Source organism: Poecile atricapillus, chromosome W (genome assembly GCF_030490865.1).
Source record: "Poecile atricapillus isolate bPoeAtr1 chromosome W, bPoeAtr1.hap1, whole genome shotgun sequence".
Taxonomy (NCBI): Eukaryota; Metazoa; Chordata; class Aves; order Passeriformes; family Paridae; genus Poecile; species Poecile atricapillus.
In genome coordinates this window covers 38,030,478-38,044,374 of record NC_081288.1, presented here as the reverse complement: position 1 = coordinate 38,044,374, position 13,897 = coordinate 38,030,478, and positions in this window count along the sequence as shown.

Sequence of the window (13,897 nt, the reverse complement as noted above, 5' to 3'; positions counted from 1 at the left end):
CCAGCCCAGTCATGAGGAGAATTGGTTAATGCTCTCACTCCTTGGATTTAACACAAACAAATATCTGCCTGAAAGGTTTGAGCGCTGTGACCATAATTAAATCTGCTATAATTAGTAATGCAACGACAGCAAGCAAGAAAGCACACTTCTCCAATTGACATTTTTTGAAGTACAGATAACACAGAGGAATAAACTGGCAAAAATACAGGAAGAAATTGCTTGCAGGTCAGAGGACCAAATCTCTCTCTCTCTCTCACCATATAGCCCCAACCCACCCGGTCTTACATGTTTTTGTCTTTCCCCATGTCCCTGTTCTGTCAATAGAGCCACAAGATCTCTTCTAACTGAACTTCTCATGCCATGTTTGCTATTATGTTGTATTTACTGTGTCCCCTAATCCAGCTGAATACAAGCTGTTTCCTTCTTGAATGTTCTTGATGCTTCCTTTGCTGCACTTCTGCCCAGCCAATTTTCTGAAGTTTGTTCAGCCACTCTGCAATAGCTTCTAACAATCTCTTAGGAATGTGAGCTCAGGGAAAAACACTGAGTTGCAAAAGCCTTTGCAACCAGTTGATACTTGTTTCAGAATATAAACTACAAAGATGCTACAGTGTTTCATTCACTTCCCACAGCATAAAACCTACCTTCCCTACTTATGCTATTGAGAGTATACTTTTTTACTTGATCGTATTCTGCAACTTATTAGCAATGGAGAGTCACACCAGCACTCCGAAGAAGTGTAGTAGCACTTTCATCGGAGAAGAGATATGATGGACTGGGTGAAATGAGGGGATTTTTTTCCCCCTTTTATCCTGATTTTTATTCCTGATTTATAAGAAATTATAAATCATTTCCAACCATGACATTCATCATCAGTTTCCACCACAACTTTCATCATCTCAAGTGCCTTTACAAAACCTCCTGTAACCTTTCCCCAAGAGAGGGAGAACACTCTCCCTGCCTGGTACCATAACAGAAACCCACTGCATTATAACTCAGATGGCTAAACAATCACTCTGGGCTGCACATGAATCTCACCAGCCTCTTCCCAGCCTTTTCTGAAGTTAGCAGTACTAATACTTCTCTGATTACAAGAGGACTGCCCCTGCTCATGACCTGACTTTGGCTGATTTGACTCACATTCTCTGTTTAAGACATCTCATGAGGAACAAACTTTTGTTCAGACCACAATCCCATATCCACTCTCAGTTATCTTAAAGAAAAATTCACATTTTAATGTCTACAGAATGGATAGCAAACCATAAACAGAATGTCAATACAAGTGACACAGAAGCCAACTTCACTGCAATCTAGATTTTTAAAATGCATTAAAAGAATAAGCAACTTAAAAGCATTATCAGGCAACTCCTTCATTCTCCTGCCAGCCTGGGTAATGGTTTTATAGTGTCTTCACTCTTCTGTGTGTGTGTGTGCATTCATTATCTCCTGCATGACAGCTCCATAAATCCTCTCACACTCTTGATATGTTCAAGGATAGATAAGGAGCTCCCTCACGACAAAATATTTCACATCCTCACACAATTACACAGCGTGTTCCTTGACTAGCAGCTGCTAAATACAGGTATGCACTGGAACTCTGTATTCCCCAGCACCCCACGTTAGGTCTCCTCCCCGTGTAAGCAGTAATACACCATTCCCTGATGAGTGCATTACATGGCAAATACCACATTCCTCTTTCATTTATACCCACACTGTTGCCTTGTTCACTTTTCCTAGGGTTTGTAGCACACACACTCCTGGTCCACAATCAGGGCACCTGAGAATTTCTGCATTGCAAATGCCAGCTATTTAAATTCTGAAGCCATAGCAAAGGCCTTAAAGTTCATAGCTTTTGACACTGCAAATCTGAAATTATCATTGACATAACTTGATAAACAAATATATTATCATCAGCCAAATCATCTTACTCAAAAGCATCTGGATCTTCATTTCCTTAAAGATTGCTATACTCTTCCTTAATTAAAATAAATAAATAAATAAATAAATAAATAAATGAAGAGAGAAGATTAATGCCATTCCCTGCTCATCTCATTACAATATGTTTCCCACATAGTAGAACAGCCACTTACTGTGACACGGTTAGCAGGGCTAGGTAATTTTCAAAATCCTGCAAGAATTGTATCCTTTTCATCTGAAGTACTTGGACTATAATGAAAACATTTTATCCTGTTAATTATCTAAAACAGTTATCCATGGAGTGAATTTGGTCTTATTAGCAGCAACATGGTCTCTTCCTTGTCACGCAACATGATTCAACATCTCTGGTAACGCAGCCACAGGGTACTTATCAAGGGGGGGAAAAATCCGGCATTGGAAATTACTGGTCTGGATAATACCTCAAAATAACTGACTCATAGCGCCTGGCTCCCAGAGATTTCCTGGAGAATACTGTCCAAACCTGGCCCAAGGTGTAATAAGAGCAACCAAGGACTTTGTAAGGAGCAGTGAGCTATTTCCTTAGTTTGCAGGCAGTTTTTCCATGTTTAAAAAGTGCCGTGTGTGTAGCAAAGACATCAAGTCAGGTCTTCCCCTTCTCCAGACTTTTGCAGGATGAAAAAAGGAAGGTCCTGATGAGGAGCAACTGACTTCAACTTGTACTGGATTTTGCATGAGTCCCTTCCTTCCCACTTGGCTTAAAAGGCATTCAGGGGAGGAAGGTCAGAAGTTTACTGGCAAATATAACAGCAAGAAGCCAGAGCATCTGAAGTGTAAGGATGTCCAGCATCCTACTGCCTAAGTTGAAGAGAGGGAGATTTGGTGGATGGACTGTTAGGTGATGAGGAATTGGTTGGATGGTCACAGCCAGAGGGAAGTGGTCAGCAGCTCAGTATCCAAATGGAGGTCAGTGACAAGGGGTGTCCCTCAGGGGTCTGCACTGGGACCAGTACAGGTCAGTGTCTTCACCACTGACAGACAGAGGGGTCGAGTGCACCCTCAGCAGGTTTGCAGAGGGCACCAAGCTGAGTGGTGCAGTTGGCACCACTGAGGGATGGGATGCTGCCCAGAGGGACTGGACAAGCTGGAGAAATGAGCCCATGGGCACCTCATGAGGTTCAACAAGACCAAGTGCAAGATGCTGCACCTGTGTTGGGCAACCCCCAGTAACAGCACAAGCTGAGGGATGGAGGAATTCAGAGCAGCTCTGCCGAGAAGGAAGTGGGGATAGTGATGGATGAGAATCTGGACCTGAGCTGGCAATGGGAACTCCCAGCCCAGAAAGCCAATCGTGTCCTGGGCTGCACGCAAAGCAGCGTGGCCAGCAGGGTGAAGGAGGGGATTCTGCTGCTGTGGTGAGACCCCACCTGCAGTGCTGCATCCAGCTCTGAGGTCCCAGCACAGAAACGACATGGATGGGTTGGAACAACTCCAGAGGAGGCCACCAAGATGACTAGAAGGATGAAGAACCTGTCCTATGAAGAAAGGCTGAGAGGATTAGGATTGTGTGACTTTTTAATACTTAAGGGACTTGTAAGAAAGATGAGGACAGACATTAGTAGAGCCTATTGAAATAGGACAGAGCGGTGATTTTAAAGTGGAAGAGGATAGATTCAGACTACATACAAAGAAGAAAGTTTTTTACAATGAGGGTGGTGAAACACTGGAACAGGTTGTCCAGGGAGATGGTAGATACCCCATCCCTGGGAACATTCAAGGTCAGGTTGGAACCCATGCCCTCACTGCAGAGCAGTCAGATGAGATGACCTTTAGAGGCCATCCAATCCAAACTATTCTTTGATTAGTCTCATCAGTCCCACGATTCCATCAGTCACTAGCTCTCATCCCTCAAGCTTCTCACCTCCATCAGTGAGCATCAGTTCATACAAAGATGGCAAATCCATCTTTGCTGTTTTTGTCAATAAAAATTGGGGGAAACACTGCCTTTGTCTATGCCCCATGGTTGGATGTATTATCTCTTTGGTTTCACAGCTGCATTTTCAAAATCTTCTCTGATTACAACCACAACTGCAGCTGGTTTTTGGTCAGGTTTACTATCCTAGTTAATTGAACTTCGTGTGTGCTTAGGAGCTAATTAAGTACTCAATGGCCTGACTGGCAGAGTTCTACAGTGTGATGATCAGGTTTTACTTCTCACTGGCCTTTTTTCAGCAAATCCTACGTAATTTATGTGTCTGCTGCCTCTGTTCCATGTAAGTAGGAAACTAAAATCTTTTGCTCTTTGAGAATTTGAGGAAAATTGTTTTGTAGGTAATATGTAGCAGAGTCATATATTAACAAGGCCATTAATTCCCTAATTAGGAACTTACATAACTTATTTTCAATGTGTTGTATAAACCTTGCCCACCATATCTGAAGAATTATTTTGGTAATGAGGTGGCAAGCATTATTATACTTCTGTAGGCAGCAACTCAATGCCCCTTATCTGATCTCAGGTCATACAGGGCCACACAAGGCTGCAGCAGTGGTCAGAGTTTTGGTCCTGACAGAGCTCAAACTTCAAGAATATCTGGACACTCTCACCCAGCTGTAAAGCATCAGTGAGGAGTTTTTAGAGATTTCACCAAGCTGCTTGCACAGTATCTTGTGACTGGTTACAGTACAAAGCAGACACCACTCCTCAGTGGTACACATCACCAGTTGTTTCTACCTGCAAATGAAACCAGAGTTTTGAAAACCAGCCACTGTCTCCCACAGGAAACACATTCCCAGTAAGGTCTGTGCCATGGCAAAGCAAGGGTATGCCATGTACAAGCCATACACACACTTAAATGCTCACTCAAGATGGATTAAGATGAGAAGCCTCTATGATTTCTGGATCTAGAGCATTGCAAAGCTAGATTGATGAATTATCTCTCCTTCACTTTCAGCTGTCAAGCTTCAACTTTTTTTTTTTTTTTTTCACTGCAGAGTATTATTTCCTTATGCTTAAATTGTTTTTCCACATTCCCTTCTCTTAGTGCAGCTGTAGCTCCACTTTGTGGAAGATGAGGAAAGCAGACAGCAACCCAGGTGTGGTAACTGTGGGGCTGTGCACAGTTTCTGAACCTGGCAGGTGTGTTAAACGTGGTCTTCAGAATCAGCCAGTAACAATTAGTGAGGACTAAGGCCATTTCTCACTCAGCTCAGAAGTCACTTGAATCAACAACTTGCTGTATTTCTTCCTCCTACCCAGTAGCAATTATACAAAAAATTGTAAAATACAGAATGCAGAAGATTTCTGAAGAGGAATCTACATTTGCAGTCATGGAAACTGCCTGACCACAGATTCATATTTATAAAGAAGGTGGAAGACTTTTCAATCTGCTCAGGATGCTGATGAGTAGTTTGAGAGGAATTAATGGATTACAACTCACAGGAAATTCTCCAGTTCAGCTGGAGCTGGACTTACATGTTTTCAAGTGTCCAGAGACTAGAGTTATGATTGTTTTTAAACATTTGAAATAATTAATAATTCTATTATATTTACAAATTGTTTTTAAAAATCTGTTTTCCAAACAAAGGAAGAAAAATGGATTTCTGCTACCTACTGACTGCAGAACTAAAATGACCTGTCTAGGAAGGCAATTTGCAACAGACTTTCTTCAGAAAATGCTGGCACTTCTGGATGCTGAAAAAAGAGGATCACTTTCTAGTGAGGGTGAGGATTTGGCTTGAGACATCTGACTTTAGGTATCCACATACAGTTTTCTGTAAGTGCAGCTGCTGCTTAATTCCAAGAATACAGAGCAGAAATTTGATCAATGAAAGAATTCCATGCACGAGGCAGCAGGTTTGTGCTTTGGGGAGCAGCTTAATTCTCTAAATGAGCTCGAGTGACTACACTGGAACTTAGGCATCACCAGAGACGTCTAAGTGGACACCTCAGTTTAATGTCAGTTTCAAAACAGATCTCTCCCAAACCATTCAAAGCTGCCCTCTGACAAGCTGGCCCTGCACAGGACAAAGCATTACTCTGGCACTTAGCTCTGAAGTGGCTGTGCAGGGGTTTAGGAACCCCTCTCAGTGCTGGCCCCATTCTACACTTCAGCACAGCATGCTCTCTTAATTTCAAGTTCATGTAATGTCAGACTGTGGCAAGAGCTGTAAAGCCTTGCTGAGTGCTGGTCACATCAATCTGATCAAAACCACATCATAGTTACAGAAAGAGAGAGGAGATGGATTATCCTTTTAGTAGGGCATTATCTCATTATCTTTGGATTTTAGAGCCAATGCTTTTAATGCTTTGTAGGTTGTACTCAAACCAGACCCAGCAGTAAACAGTGAAAACAGACAAGGTTATTTGAAATGCTCATCCACAACTCTATTGTCTCAGTAATTAGTTTCATTCCAGGAAGACCTTGTCTGAAGAGAAAGCCTCAGGTTTCTGTGAGGAGCAGAAGGTAGGTGTGTTCTGAGACATTTGAAAACTTTCAGGGAGGCAAATAGTAAGGGAAAAAAGTAAAAAAGATTGTTGATATGACATGGAAAGTGCCTGGAAGGGTACTTCAGCTTGTACTGCATATGGAGCTCTCATGTAACATCAAGGGATGGACACCATGCACCACAGGCAACTTTGTCCACTCAAGTTAACACATGCAGGCAAAGCGCACAAAAATTAGTGATGGCCCAAAGAAAGAACGAGGTTGGACACCGCACTTACTTAAAATTATGGGATAGCTCCTGCAGGACAGTTCGATCAGTCCTGAAGCTTCCTGGTACTGCAGGACAGCAGTGGCGCTGCTGAAAACAGGAAACCACACAAAGCTCTGGTTGGGACTGTCTGCTCAAGAAGTCGGAGTTAAGAGGAGAAATTGCTCTAGAAGGCTTTGTTTACTTTGATGAAATTCAAGGAATAAACACAGCTATTAAGTGGCTATGGCATGTCCCAAGGACCCAAGGACACCATACCCTCAAGCACATTAAGAAGCAAGCAGACATCTGGAGCACGAGCAACAGCCCTTGTTTCAGTACTGCTGCCAAATAACCCATGCTAATGCTGGCAGTCTCAATCTTTCAATTCCCACCAGCTCTCCCCACAGACCATTCATCTGGGGGCTTTCCCATGCAGACCTCTTTGGAGAAATCATCTTTCTATCCAGGGTTTAGCGTAATGTCAGGGAAGCAGACCATGTAAACAGTCTGAGTTCCTGAATGAAAGGAATGCAGAGAGGAATGGAGATGAAGGACTAGAATGTAATTCCTGTAAACAAAACCATCAGCTTCTTTTAAATTAAACACATACCTATCTTCCCACAGCTTTGTGCATATATGCATAGAAGCTCAGTAAATTCCTGAGAAATATCAGAGGCACTGGTCTAGCATCCAAAAAGCATTGTTTTAAGCTTTACTTAAGGAAATTTTATTTATGAGAATCTAAAGCCTGTGCAGTTATGAGGTTTTGCTGTTATATGATAGTAATCCCAAAGCTGCAGGTTAGAGGCCAAATACATTTTTAAAATTCATTGACTTTACAATACAGTTAAAATGCATCTTATTTGATACTTATTTTTTAAAATGTTTCCCTTCCCCCTCCCCTTTTTTTTAAATGTCATCAAGCTCAAGAATTCTGCAAAGGAAACCCAGAGGAATAACTGCAAATACAGAATTTGAGCGAGACTTTGCATATGTAGATAAGGTGATGAAGCAGAACATGATGACAGTGATTCTGAGGGTTATGAAACAAACCTTAGGATGACAATTTCACAAAAGCAGTTATGGGGTTTTTTTAAGCTCTAGGACCCTAAAATGTTCCTCATTACTTGCTGTCCAGGCTACCGTGCAGTATGGAAATGCCACCAGAAGATGTCAGTCATGCACCGGGAGAAAGGGGCTGGAGGGGGGATTGGGAGGGAGCAGCAGGGAAGATGCTCCAGGAAGCCAAATCCACAGAAATAAACACCCATCTGAAAAGCACTGCAAAAGCAGAGGTGTCACTGCTAGTACCCTGCCATTACCTCAGGCTTAAGGAAAATGAGAACGTGGGAGAAAAAGAAAGCAGAGTTTCTGATGTTCTGATATCTTAAAATTAAAAGTAAAAAGAAGTGTCTCATCTACTAATACTAGTTCTTTTAATACCTCAAAAGAACCCGAATGTTTGTTCAAAGCAGCACACCTGCACACACGAACCCACACACACCTCTGGGCTCAAGCATGGTATCTGCTTGGTATGTGCTACAACAATGTCCAGAAGCTGAAGTTCGTGTACTAGGTATTAAAAGCTCCATAATGACTGGAAAAGTCTTAATGCAATACATTAGAATCCAGGAAACGTGGAGCAAACTGTGTTTGAGTGTTGCAGTTTTTCTGTCAGCAGATTCCCATCAAGGTGCTCAAGAGAAGATATTGATTACTAAGAAGGCAACTAAGTTCAGTATATTGTAGTCCTACAATTTCTGATTACAGTGTTTATCTACTCTTTGGCTTTTGCCCTTGCTACAAAAGATCGTAACTCCAATAGATTTTTATGACTTGTTTATTATTTCCTTATACACATCCATAATCTTTACTGAATACCAGAGTGACAAATGGAGCAGTAACAATGTTCTGGTGTCAACCTGCAAATATGAGATGGCAATTCACTTTTTTTAAAAAATTTCACATTGTAATTGGCCCTGCAGAGACAGCAGGTTTAGCCCCCTATACAATGAGATGGACTTTCTTCCCTTCTAGCTGGCAATCCACAAGTGCTTCAAGTTCACATAAAACCAATGAACAAAACAGTTTGGATTTCAAATTAAGAGCCTCTGTCCTTTTATATTTCCCAGCACAAAAAAAATTTGCTGTCTCAGCCTTCAGCAAAAGGGAGAGTGTGGGGGAGTAGAATTTTGGTTCACCTGCTCTTCATGAATATAGATCTGAAGAACTCTACCTGCAGCAGTAATTTGCAGTAAAAGACCGTGTTTAAAATGTTCACAGCCTTTGAAAGAAGCCACAGTTACTGTTTAGCAATGAGTTATGAAAATTGTTTAAAAATATATACTAATTCAATTATCCTGGAAATTACTGTTCATGTAAAGATCACAGATTCAGCTCCAAAACTGCAATTTCATTAATGTTTTAGTTTCCTGTAATCATAACTTCAGCACTGACTGTCCATACCTCACAGAAGTTGACTACAATTATATTAGGATATTTTCCCTGTTATTTGGTTTACTTCAATTGAGTAAAATTAAGATAAACCACACCTAACTTGAGTCTGATTCAATACACATCCCTTTCTACCCCCACTCCAAACCAGCCTGGAGTTACTTAAAAACTCTACACCACCTGCTGACCTGCAGCACTGGAATTTGAAATGGAGTTCATAAACTAATACTGCAGGTCAAGAGAAGAATGTTGAAAATGGGAGGCAATAAACAGACTGGTCAAGAGACATGACTTCAACCAAATTCTGGCTCCTGTGGAACTTAGAAGTTGTGAGAGCAGCACTTCATATCGTTGCACACCTTCAGGATTCTGCCCCTAAAGACTAGGTAGAACTGTTCAACTTTTATTTTATGAAATATACTCTGAGTAATCAAGGTACATTAAAATGTTCTGTATAGGAGGAAAGACAGACAATTAATTTTTATTCCCCTTTGAATAAAACTGGCATGTGAGTCATCATCTGGGCAAAACAAGGCAAGTCCCACCTCTTCCTTCTGAGGAAAACTTGCAAATCCCTCAATTAAAAGCAGTCTGCAACCTTTAAATTAAGGCTCCTTTAGGTTTGGGGGGTTTTGATGGCTGTTTTTGTCTCACAATTTTTTCACTTTTTTACATAGCTCTAATAGTTCTGTGTATCTCATGATACAAAAAGTAAGAGTAGCTCTTATGACTGCAAAAATACAGATGGGATATACAACAAACTATCTCAAACAGCAGTTCCAAGAGACACTGCAATATACGTAACATGTATGAAAGTAATTCTCCAACACCTAGGGCTGCCACGTATGAGATTTCATCCCAGATGTTTTGGTCTCTTCTAGCCTTGTGAAATGACCTGCCCCCCAGCCAAAGAAGTCTTTTTTATTTCCCATTTCAGAATAAGAACACATAAAAACCTTCCTTACAAATAGAGCTGGACTCCTCACCAGGTGCCTCGGCCTCTTGCCATATCAAGGTAGGGAAGCCCCTTACACTCAGTACACAGCTCCCCAGTTACCTCACCTGGTACCACAAGCAGTCACAAGGATCTTCCATTAGGTCCCTTTTCCCTCGCTTGGGAACAGGGCTTTTCAATCCACCAACTCCATGGTGTGTCCCCTCCAGCCTCAGCAGGAGAGGAAGCAAGCTTGGGATCACAGAGGCTTCAGCAGCTTGGCTTCAAGTTTTCTTCCCTTTCTTTGCCTTGGCCTCCGCTTTGACTCCCTCAGAAAGATTTCAGCTGGCTCATTTCCTCTCTTGAACAACTGGATTGCTGAACTGGCTTCTGATTTCATTCCCCAGCTGCCTGCTTCCCACACTACAATTCTCTGATCTTAGACTCACCATGAATTTATCAGCAGTGTTTCTGTCTTCAGCAGGGTCCCAGTAGCCCCAGCCCCATCCTGCACCTTGAAGAGTGGACAGGCAAGGTCTGTGAGGAGCAGCTGCCTCTAGGAAACAGCTGGAACATCTTGACTGAGAAATCTAAGTATCTCTAACAAGTAACCAGGCTGCTGACGACAGAAATTGTGGCCCAAAATGAAGTTTGCCTCACCTGTTCACATAATCTAGCAGTATATACATAATTAGAAATCAGCTGGGTAGAGATCCTGTTTTCTCAGCGTCAAGGCAGAGAGCAGGACAAATAGCTATCACAAAGACTCTGTGGTTCATTGTCCAGGGTGATCAGTGTTTCAGAGTTCTGAGTGATTTAAGCAGACTGTGGTCAAGAGCATTACAGAATTTCTCTCTCCCACTCCTTAGCACAGCATCCAGCTTGGTCCTTCCTGAGGGCTGACATCCTTCTCTAGTCACCATGCTGCTGAAGCAGATTTCATGAACCACTTAATACCAGTGGTTTCCCAAATATAGGCCACAAATCACATGCCCCTGGCCTACAGAAAGCTGGCTAGCTCTGTCGAGCTGACTCCACTCATTTTACTTAGGAAGAGAAACAACAAATGAGAAAAAAATGTACTGAAGAGAAAAATGGATTGTACAATTATATCTGTATTAGATTAACAGAAAATTAAAGAACATCGTATAGAGAGATGAGCTAGAAACACAAACGCTTTACTAATGCAATTTCTCCATGTAGTTTTCTCTAATTGCTACAGAAGTAGTTATGCAACCCTGAACAGATCTTCTATTTAACACGGTTACATTTGTGAAGAAACTTGGGAATTAGGTTTTGTTCCTGTAAAGTGGACTTGCTTGTAGTGAGACTGCCCTCTTCCTGGCTTTCTGGCATACAGCTCTCACAGGAGGGCTGCATGGTGACAAGGGAAAGTACAGGGAGACTAATTCATCTTGTGCTGCATCTGGTTTTAATTAGTAATTTAGGAATAGATTAAAAAACAGATTCTAGATGTTTTCCAAAATATCCAGCTCTCCAGTAAAAATATCCAGCTCTCCAAAACCCCTAGCAATGACCACCAAATCCACCTCTCCCCTTCTAAGAAATAATTACTTCAAATCCTTTCCCTACCGTTTCACCCTAATTGAATGGGGAAAGAATGAGAAGTGTTTACTGTGTCTAGATAACTAACTAAAACATTACTTCTCTTGAACATGAGTTAGAAAACACTGAAAATTCCTGAGTTGAGTTCTTGTGGGAAAACTTACACTAGCAGATCTATCCTGTTTAGAGAAAAAAAGTCCCTCTTAAATAACATCAAAATCCTTTTTCATCAGACCAGAAATGAAAAGGTAATCTCCATTTCCTTCAACAAGCCTGGCATTAGGAGTAACACTCCTTCTTCCTTTTCTCTTTCCTTTTAAAGGATCTTTTCAAAGGACTACGTGCTGCCAGGTGTTCAGGGTTTGTTTTTTTTTTTTCTTTAACAGGGAGCACAGAAATCACTCCATGCTTAGCTCATTCTGTGCTATTCTTTAGTTTCTTGTTCTTACTTTGCTATGATTCAAAAGAATGGGTTATTACTGCTAGTAACAGTGGTCTGTAGAGTTCACAGTGCTCTGTCCTAACTACTCCTTGTTGAATTATTCCTTTCCTTTAGTGAAGAAAGTCCCACCACAGCCATTCTGGTATCTCCTCATGTACTTTTAAATTCTTCTTGGTTTTTGCAGAGCTTGCAAACACCCCTATTTTTGCAGCTTTACTGAAACAACCTTGCTGTCAGCCAGTATCAGAGATTCACCCACACAGCAACCCAAGGACAGGCCCAGCAGAGCACAGAGCTCTTCCACAGAATTTGCTACTGCTTCTGCTGAGCCACTTCCAACACCTGTGGATACTTCCTAATTTTTGCACATCACTGAGACAGCTTGTAAAAACTACATGTGCCAAATACACCTTCAAAATATATCCGAAAATACATAGTAAATTTTAAGCCTTTTCTGTCACATTTCCCAAGGATCATATAGGCTTAATAACAGCATACAGATTTTTTTTATCAGCTGAGAACTGACAAAGGCAGTTTTTAAAACTTGTCTGCCTGAAAAGGAAGAACCCCCCAGCCCTCACCTTTCACAGCCCACAGTCTGGATGCTTTTCCAAGTTGACTGGATGCCTTTCTGGTTGACTGCTATTATTTTGCTGAGTGCTGGGACAGCCTGTCTGCTGGCAAGGGGACTCCAGCCACCCTCCTCTCATATTTGACTTACTGTAACCATTTTGCTTTAGAACCTGTTTGCAACGTCCTGTTCTTTTACACCTGATCTTTCTTCTGTCCCCTTCTAATTCCTCTGCACCCCTAAGCTATTGCTCTTTATTGCACTAAAGAAATAAAAGGAAAAACACAATCAGTATGAATGAGGATTTACTTTTAAACACCATTTAAAAACCATCACAGGTTAACAGAGCCTAGCTACTGTGGTATTGCCATGTCAACACTTCAACCAAACACTGTCACTTCCCCTCCCAAGCCAAATATCATCATCCCATACAAATATCCTCACTGCAGGCATACTCACCAGCCACAAGCCCTACCTGCCATCCAGCCTGACCTTTGTCCACATTCCCGTCTCTCACTGACACACCCAAAATTCTTGCTGTGACACACAAATAAAAAATACTGTAGCAGACCTACAATGAAGTCATGCTTCATGAAAGTACAGTTAGAGGAAAGAGGAAAGACTAACACAGCTGTTTGTGCATATGACACCAAATTCAAAGCAGAGGCTTGCTTTCCTTAGCCTTGCAGCTTTCCATCTTGGGCCTTGGATACTAAAGCCATGTTAGTAAGAAATTATCTAATTAAAAGTGATTTAATTATTACTTTACTTAAGAGATTATTAAAGTCCATTAAAATCCAAAGCAATGCTTGCCAAAATCTCAAAACAGTTTATTATTGTAAAGTCTTACATAATGATGAGGAAAAATATGTTTTGTTTCAATCTCTTTGGTGAGGAGATATGGCATTTTGCCAGATAACAAGGAGGAAAATTCTTCTTGGTGCCAACGCCTAGTGAACTGCATCCTGTGTCTCACTGCCTCGGTGCCGAACAAGACAGCTGACAAATCAGTCGGTATCTTGCTTTACAACCTTCCCTTTTCTGAATATCTGGACACACCGTTATTTGAGAAAGAGCAGTGGGAAAGATGGATAAAAGTTCCATAGAGGAAGAGCAGAAGAAGAACGTGACATTTTGCCAATTTGCAAATAAATGGAAGCTGATTCATCCTGTCCAGTGGGTTTTTGTATCAGCACAGTTAATGATACTGCCCTGAAATATGTTGGTTCAGCTGTCTAGCTGCAGCAGCTTAGTGGACAGCAGAATATATCTGATGCATGGCCTGAGAGAGGAAAAAAAACAAACAGAAAGTGCTTACCTCTAAATCTTGTTCCCTGCA